The 6,234-nt window shown below is 50.1% G+C and overlaps 1 long non-coding RNA gene across 3 annotated transcripts in view; it reads left to right on the top strand.

Moving 5' to 3' along the window:
• The first annotated feature begins 398 nt into the window (after positions 1 to 398).
• Positions 399 to 6,234, top strand: part of LOC120592571 (uncharacterized) — an 11,435-nt gene continuing 5,599 nt past the window's right edge. Inside the window, exon 1 of one of the 3 annotated variants that reach the window (XR_005650146.1) lies at positions 399 to 438. This is a non-coding gene — a long non-coding RNA (uncharacterized LOC120592571). Of the gene's footprint in view, positions 439 to 3,084; positions 3,252 to 6,234 lie in introns of those variants that run through there. The other 2 variants (XR_005650147.1, XR_005650145.1) reach the window with 2 other exon arrangements.

Here is a 6,234-nt window from a genome sequence, read left to right as displayed (position 1 = left end):
CCGTGGACCCCCGTGGAAAAGCGCAGTGGCTTTCACCCTGTTATAACGGCCCCTGGATCCGCCCCTCTCCCTCTGACCATAAATCCTGAGAGCAAAGACTGTCACCTTCACGCTGTGTCCCCAACACCCGGCTATGGTGTCTGGTACTTAGACGCCTGATAAATGTTTCTGATTGAGTGTTATTCATGCCCGTGTGATTTTCGATGTTTTTACAATTCAGAATAGAGTTTCCATTCTCTGTACACTCTCTGCCGGTCGCTGAGAACAGCGGAGTGACTCACATTTTCTCCCACCAGAAGCTGACGCCTCCTCGGGCTCAGATGGCTGTCCCCCCCACCCCACCCCGCCCCCGCACGCAGGAGGAACCCAGCCTCGGCCCTGCTGAGTAACACACCCCATTAGCCCCACCGGAGGACCAACTCTTACTCAACCAGACAGGTGAGTAGGAGAAGTGTGTTGGGGACCAGGGAAGTGTGCAGTCACAGCTCCATGCCAAGATAGACACTTTCACGAGGTACAGGATGGACGGGCAGCAAGAAAAACATGAGTGAGGGACATTGATAAGGGAACCATGACAATGGCCACAGCAAATTAGGCTACCGAGGAGGAAGAGCCAGACTCCAACTGCGAGACAGGACGTGGCAGTTCACTAGATAAAGGGGCGAAATAGAGAGAGGCTCAAAGTGGCTTCGACTCCCGGGTCTAGAAAACGGGAAGAAGGCAGGCGGCACCCGCAACAGAAGCCGGAATCATTCGAGGGGCGCGTGACGTGATTCGTTTTTTAGGGAGGAAGGGTGTGTATTTGATACGCTAATAGTATACAAGTTAAAAGGCTCAATTATTCAAACAGGAAAACAGATAACATGTTTTACGTGATTGTTATGTGCCAATCGCTTTACCAAATTAACTTCTTTGATACTCGCTACAAGAATATGAGGTAGATTCTGTTATTCTCCCCATTTTAGAGATAAAGAAACCGAGGCTTAAGTCACTTGTTCACATTCACCCAGCTGCTCCGAGTGGCAGATGGGACTGGGCGCTGTGACTCCAGCACCTTCACTGTGTGGAAACTGAGGCCGGCGAGGGGGCTCGGCGCTCTCTGTAGACTGCAGGGCAGTCCACATTGGGGTGCTGATCAAACCCAATGTATTGGATGAGGTGATCGAGAGAGGAAAGAGCTGGGACCAGGGACAGACGTGAAAGGCGGAGGGTGAGCAGGCAGGGACAGCGACGAGCCCACGGTGACGGTGACACACGGCAGGAGCTGCCAGGAAGGGGAGCGGGCAGAGTGAAGCTTCGCGGGGAAAGGTGGGAACGGGTTCTGAAGAGAGTGATGATAACGTCAAGCGCTGGGCAGAGGCGGAGGAGGGGAAATCGCTGAAGACCACGGGACGTTTATTACGGTCGTTGGTCGGGGTGATAATCAATGTGTTTCCTGAGTACGCCGGGCATCTGCAGGGCGGAAAGCAGAGAAGTGTCAAGGAGGAAGTTTGGGTGACAGCAGCAGCTTCACAGACGTGCGTCTGGGAGCAGCGCAGAAAGGTGAAGAGACATCTGTGCTGTGGCTTCTGTGCTTCGAAGATGCAAAGCTGTGACAGGCCGGGAATGATCACTAAGGCTTCCTGGGACCCGCAGGTATCACCCCGGCGTAGCCGAAGCCTCAGAATCACTCCAGGTTAACACACTGACGTTTAATTTGGACACACGATCTGAGACAGCCTTGACTCCGGCATGCTGGGCCCCAAGGATCGTTTGCCAAAGATCCAGATCATATTTCTAGCTCCCCCGTCAGGCTCCGGCACCAGATAACGTGGAGTGCGGCCTTTCCTGAAATTAGCTGGAATGGTTTTTCATCTGGACCATTCAAATTATACTTTATACACAACGACTAAACTGACAAAGTAGGTTCATTCTCTTCAACTTCGCCCACTGCTAATTAATCTTCCGGCTCAATCTACAGGTGGTCTGAAGCTCAGGGAACCTAAGACGATCTCTGCCAGCACTGGACCCTTTGGAAGAAGAGAAGGGTTTTTCCTTTTCTGTGGTTCAATAATAAATGAACTGGCATCCGAGATGCTAAGACTAAACTCCCATTAGGCGCTTAGTGGGTTCACAGAGTGTGTGCTGGTGGGGGAGGGGCAGGATCTACCGATCGTCTCGAGAAATCGTAAGATGTTAACACTAAAGGAACATCAGAACCACCTAGCTCAAGGCCTTAGTCTGAAGACGCAGAAAATGAGGCCCAGGAAAGGGAAAGAATTCGCTCAAGTCTCAGAGCTAATCAGTACCAGCACTAGTACCGGTCCCAGTACCAAGGCTGGCGCCTGAATCTCTTCACCAAATCCAGTTCTCTTTCCACTATACTATTGCGAAGAAAAGGTACCAGAATGTGTATTTTGCAAAATGCTCTTGATCCAAAAAAATCGTTTGTAAACTATCCATTGTGTTTCAGTATGCCCAACTGGTGTGATGAAAATTTTCATGGTCTCGTAAAGCCTTGCTGATCGACAGGGGAAAAGCAGATATTGCGAAACTTTCTGTGAATTTTAAAAGTGCAAATAAAGCAGCCACGTTTAAAGTAAAAAAAAAAAAATCCACCCATGGATTTCGTCCTCCAGCTGGCACCCCCACATTTAGCCTCTAGTGCCCCTTACTGTCTCTTGCTTCAGGCGAGAGGGAGGGGAGAGAAACTGGCAGACGAGCTCTGCAATATGAACTGAGCAGCACCCCGGGACTTTTTTAAGCGGTAACACAGACTTTGGGAAAAGACCGCCTGGGCTTTGGAACATTCCGTCTTGGATTTTTCCCCCCGGTTTTATTGAGATGTAATGGACATCACTCTTGGTTCTCACCCTAGCTTCATCCTCTCGAACATGACATTGGACACATTATGACATAAAATCCGTATGAGTTTCCTATTGCTGCTGTAACAAATCAAAAAACCCAATGGCTTACAACAACACAAGTTTTTTCTATTATAGTTCTAATAAGTCAAAGTGAGTCTGATAGATTACAACCAACTGCGGGTAGGGTCGGTTCCTTCCGAAGGCTCTAAAGGAGAATCCGTTTGCTTGCCTTTTCCGGCTTCTAGAGCCACCTGAGTTCCTTGGCTTGTGGCCCTTCCTTTCGTCACCCAGCCTCTTGTTTCTATCATCCCGTCTCCCACTGCTGACCGTCACCTTCCCGCTCCCCTCTTACGTGGAATCGCGTTGGGCCCACCCAGATAACCCAAGGTATCTCCCCATCTCCAGGTCTGTAACTTAATCACATCAACAAAGTCCCTTCTGACACATAAGGTACAGTCACAGGTTCTGAGATTAGGAAGTGGCATGTTTAGGAGCCAGTATTCTGTTTTCCATAAATCATATGAGGCTCAGACAATTCTGGAAATAATAATTTCCATCGAAGAGTGATGAGACATCCCTTCCTACGCTAAGACTTCCTTGGCAACCCAAAACCTGGTCTGAGCCTCCTCCTGTGTGTTCCCATGGCCACCTGGGCTTACCTCTCTGCCCTTATAATCCCATAGAATAATTATTTGATCATTATTATACCTTCCACTGTGTAACTGTGTAACTGTGTAACTGTGCCCAATTTATTTTTTCCTGTCCCCAACGTAGTATCTGGCACACAATAGTTGCTCAATAAATAAGTGTGGTCATGAGGATTAAATGAGACCATACAAAATGCCCAGCGGTATCTGGCTCACACAGGTGTTCAGCAGGTGACGGGTGCCTTTGCTAACACCCATTATACCCAAGACAGTGAGAGAACTTCTGTTTGTGACAAGTGAAACGTCTCCATCTCTAACGGGAACGTGCAAGGTTGCACGTTTTCTAGCTTAGAGTCAAACACTCCTTGGGCAATGAGCGGCGATGTCGCGATTCACCTCTTCTGTTGTGATCATAACATTGTTTTGCCCGGAACCCAGCTCCCATCTGCTAGAGGCTGAGGGCTCGCTGGCTTTCAGAGGCCGAGGGGGACAGGGGCAGGGGAGAAGGAAGACAGCCCCTACTTGTATGTCTTCGCCTCAGCTGGACAGAACATGAATGCAACCTGGGTCTGTCATTACCGTTTGAAGTGCAAGGAACTCTTGGCTTCTGTCTCTTCTCCTGTCGACGGGCCATGACTGCTTTTCTCTCCTGATGTCGCCACCAGGCCCAGTGAAGGGACGAGAAGGCAGCAGCCGTCGGGAGTTCTGGGCAGGCGCGTGGCGCTGGATTCGCTGGATTCTCGGACTTGCCGTCTGGCCCTCATGCAAACCATTCCTCTTTCCATTTCTGCATCTATAATAGGCATGACTCACCTCACAGATGCCAAGAAAATTCAAAGACTTTGTGTTCCTGTCAATAAAGGGGAAAGTTAAATTAAAAAGCTGCTGTCGACATACCTATCAGACTATTATTAGACCAAATAAAGTCAAGGCCAAAGCAGGCTGCGATTTCATTTCGAAGCATGGAGTGGAGATCCAGCGCCAGACTTTAAAGGCGAGCCTCCCCGCCCCACGACATGGATTCGGATTCAAACGTGTCCCAATGTAGGGACCCTGGACCCCTGCAAGTACACACAGTAGGACTTGAACCAGCAACCTTGCCTGCCAGACACGTAGCGACACGGACGGATTGTGCCTACAGCCAGAATCTGGCATACCAACCATACTTGCTGACAAAATAAGGTCTCATTGCCCGCAGAAGAGATTTTTAATGACTTGTTAAGTTTTATAAAAAGTATAACAAAGAAACAAATATTAAACCAAACTTAGTTTTGCATTCAACAAGATACTCTTTTTAAGAAGAAAAAAAATCGTACGATTTAGGTCCCTGTGAGCTCCTTGAAGACTACTCCGTTTTATTTATTTTCAAATCCCTTTCTTTAAATTATCCTTAAAATCGTTTGTGCTAAATAAATGTCGACCATTAATTATTCGTCAGACACTACTTGCGCTGTCCGTCGCAGGGGTAGGAAGGGACTAGAAGACCAGTCTTCGCCACCATGGGAGGCGACAGGCAGATGGGTTAAAAAGACGCAGCGAAGGAACATCGTGTGAGTGAAAACACCGCGTCGCCGTGGGACTTACACGGCGAGGGACCCGGTCGCTCGCTCACTTACTCTCATTTTTTCACGCAGAATCCCGAGACGATAAATCGTCGTCGTTGAAGCCCCCCAGTCCGTGGTGCTTTGCTGCAGCAGCCCTAGCAGGCTAACACGACCCGGATGCACCAGAAGGCAGAGAGAGGCCAAGGGAAGACTCGGAAGAATGTGGAATCCTGGGCGCCAAGGAAAGACAGCGCCTGAGCATGGAAGCGGTCGCCCAGGGCTGCCCAGAGCCAGACCAAGGGAGGACGAGGGATGTCTCTTTTATGTGGCAGCACGTCGTCTGATGACCTTGGAAGGGTAGTTTTGTGGAAGGGCAGGGGCCAGAGCCAGCGGGGTGGGGCAGCGAAGCAAGGCTGCATCACCGGAGGGGAATTCAGCATGGAAGACTCCTCGGAAAGACAGGCCCTTGGAAATAATTTGTATGCCCGTGAGACCCGCAGACGGAGGGGAAAACCGTGGGTGCTGGAGAGAGGGGATACCTGACGGGAAGGCCCTCGAGACAGACAGCGAGAGGCCCCTCGGAAGGACACGGGCTGTCATTCAGGGTGACGAGGAGAAAGGCTGAGCGTGAGGGGCAGAGAGGCTGATCTTAAATTGAGTCTAGTTTCTTGGGCTCTCGGTGATTAAACAGAATTTAAGCAGAGGAGATTTTTTTAAAAACAAATGTACGAGTCAATGATCACACGTGGAGTCCAGACGTGACGAGTGTGTGCTGCTCGGGGAGGAGGCAGGGCCGCAGCAGCGGGGGAAGGTGTGAACCGTGCCGTTTGCAACTGCGAAATAGCCGTTTAAGGGGACAGATGGAAATGGCATTGTTTGCCAAAGTCGCCGGAACTGGAGACAGCAGAACTGGAGTTTTGACAGCAGGCGGCGGAGGCTGTGACTCCGGGGCTCCACTCCCAGGTGAGTCAGGGAGCTGTCCCTGTGGCCGCTCACTGACCACCTCAGCCGATGGGAAGGGTCAAAGCGATGATACGTGTTGAAAATAGTACGTGTGGTGGTTCAAAATCTGCCATATTTAATTCAAAGGTGATGAATAGATCCTCTTTACCTCGTTTCTTCCCACCTACCTGGGGTTGAGACTCTGCCTCTAGAGCAAGGAATTCTGGGAGTTCAGTAGCAGCACGACCTTGGCTC

Source organism: Pteropus medius, unplaced genomic scaffold, assembly GCF_902729225.1.
Source record: "Pteropus medius unplaced genomic scaffold, Ma_sr-lr_union100, whole genome shotgun sequence".
Classification (NCBI taxonomy): Eukaryota; Metazoa; Chordata; class Mammalia; order Chiroptera; family Pteropodidae; genus Pteropus; species Pteropus medius.
This window is presented reverse-complemented; position numbering and strand designations above follow the sequence as displayed.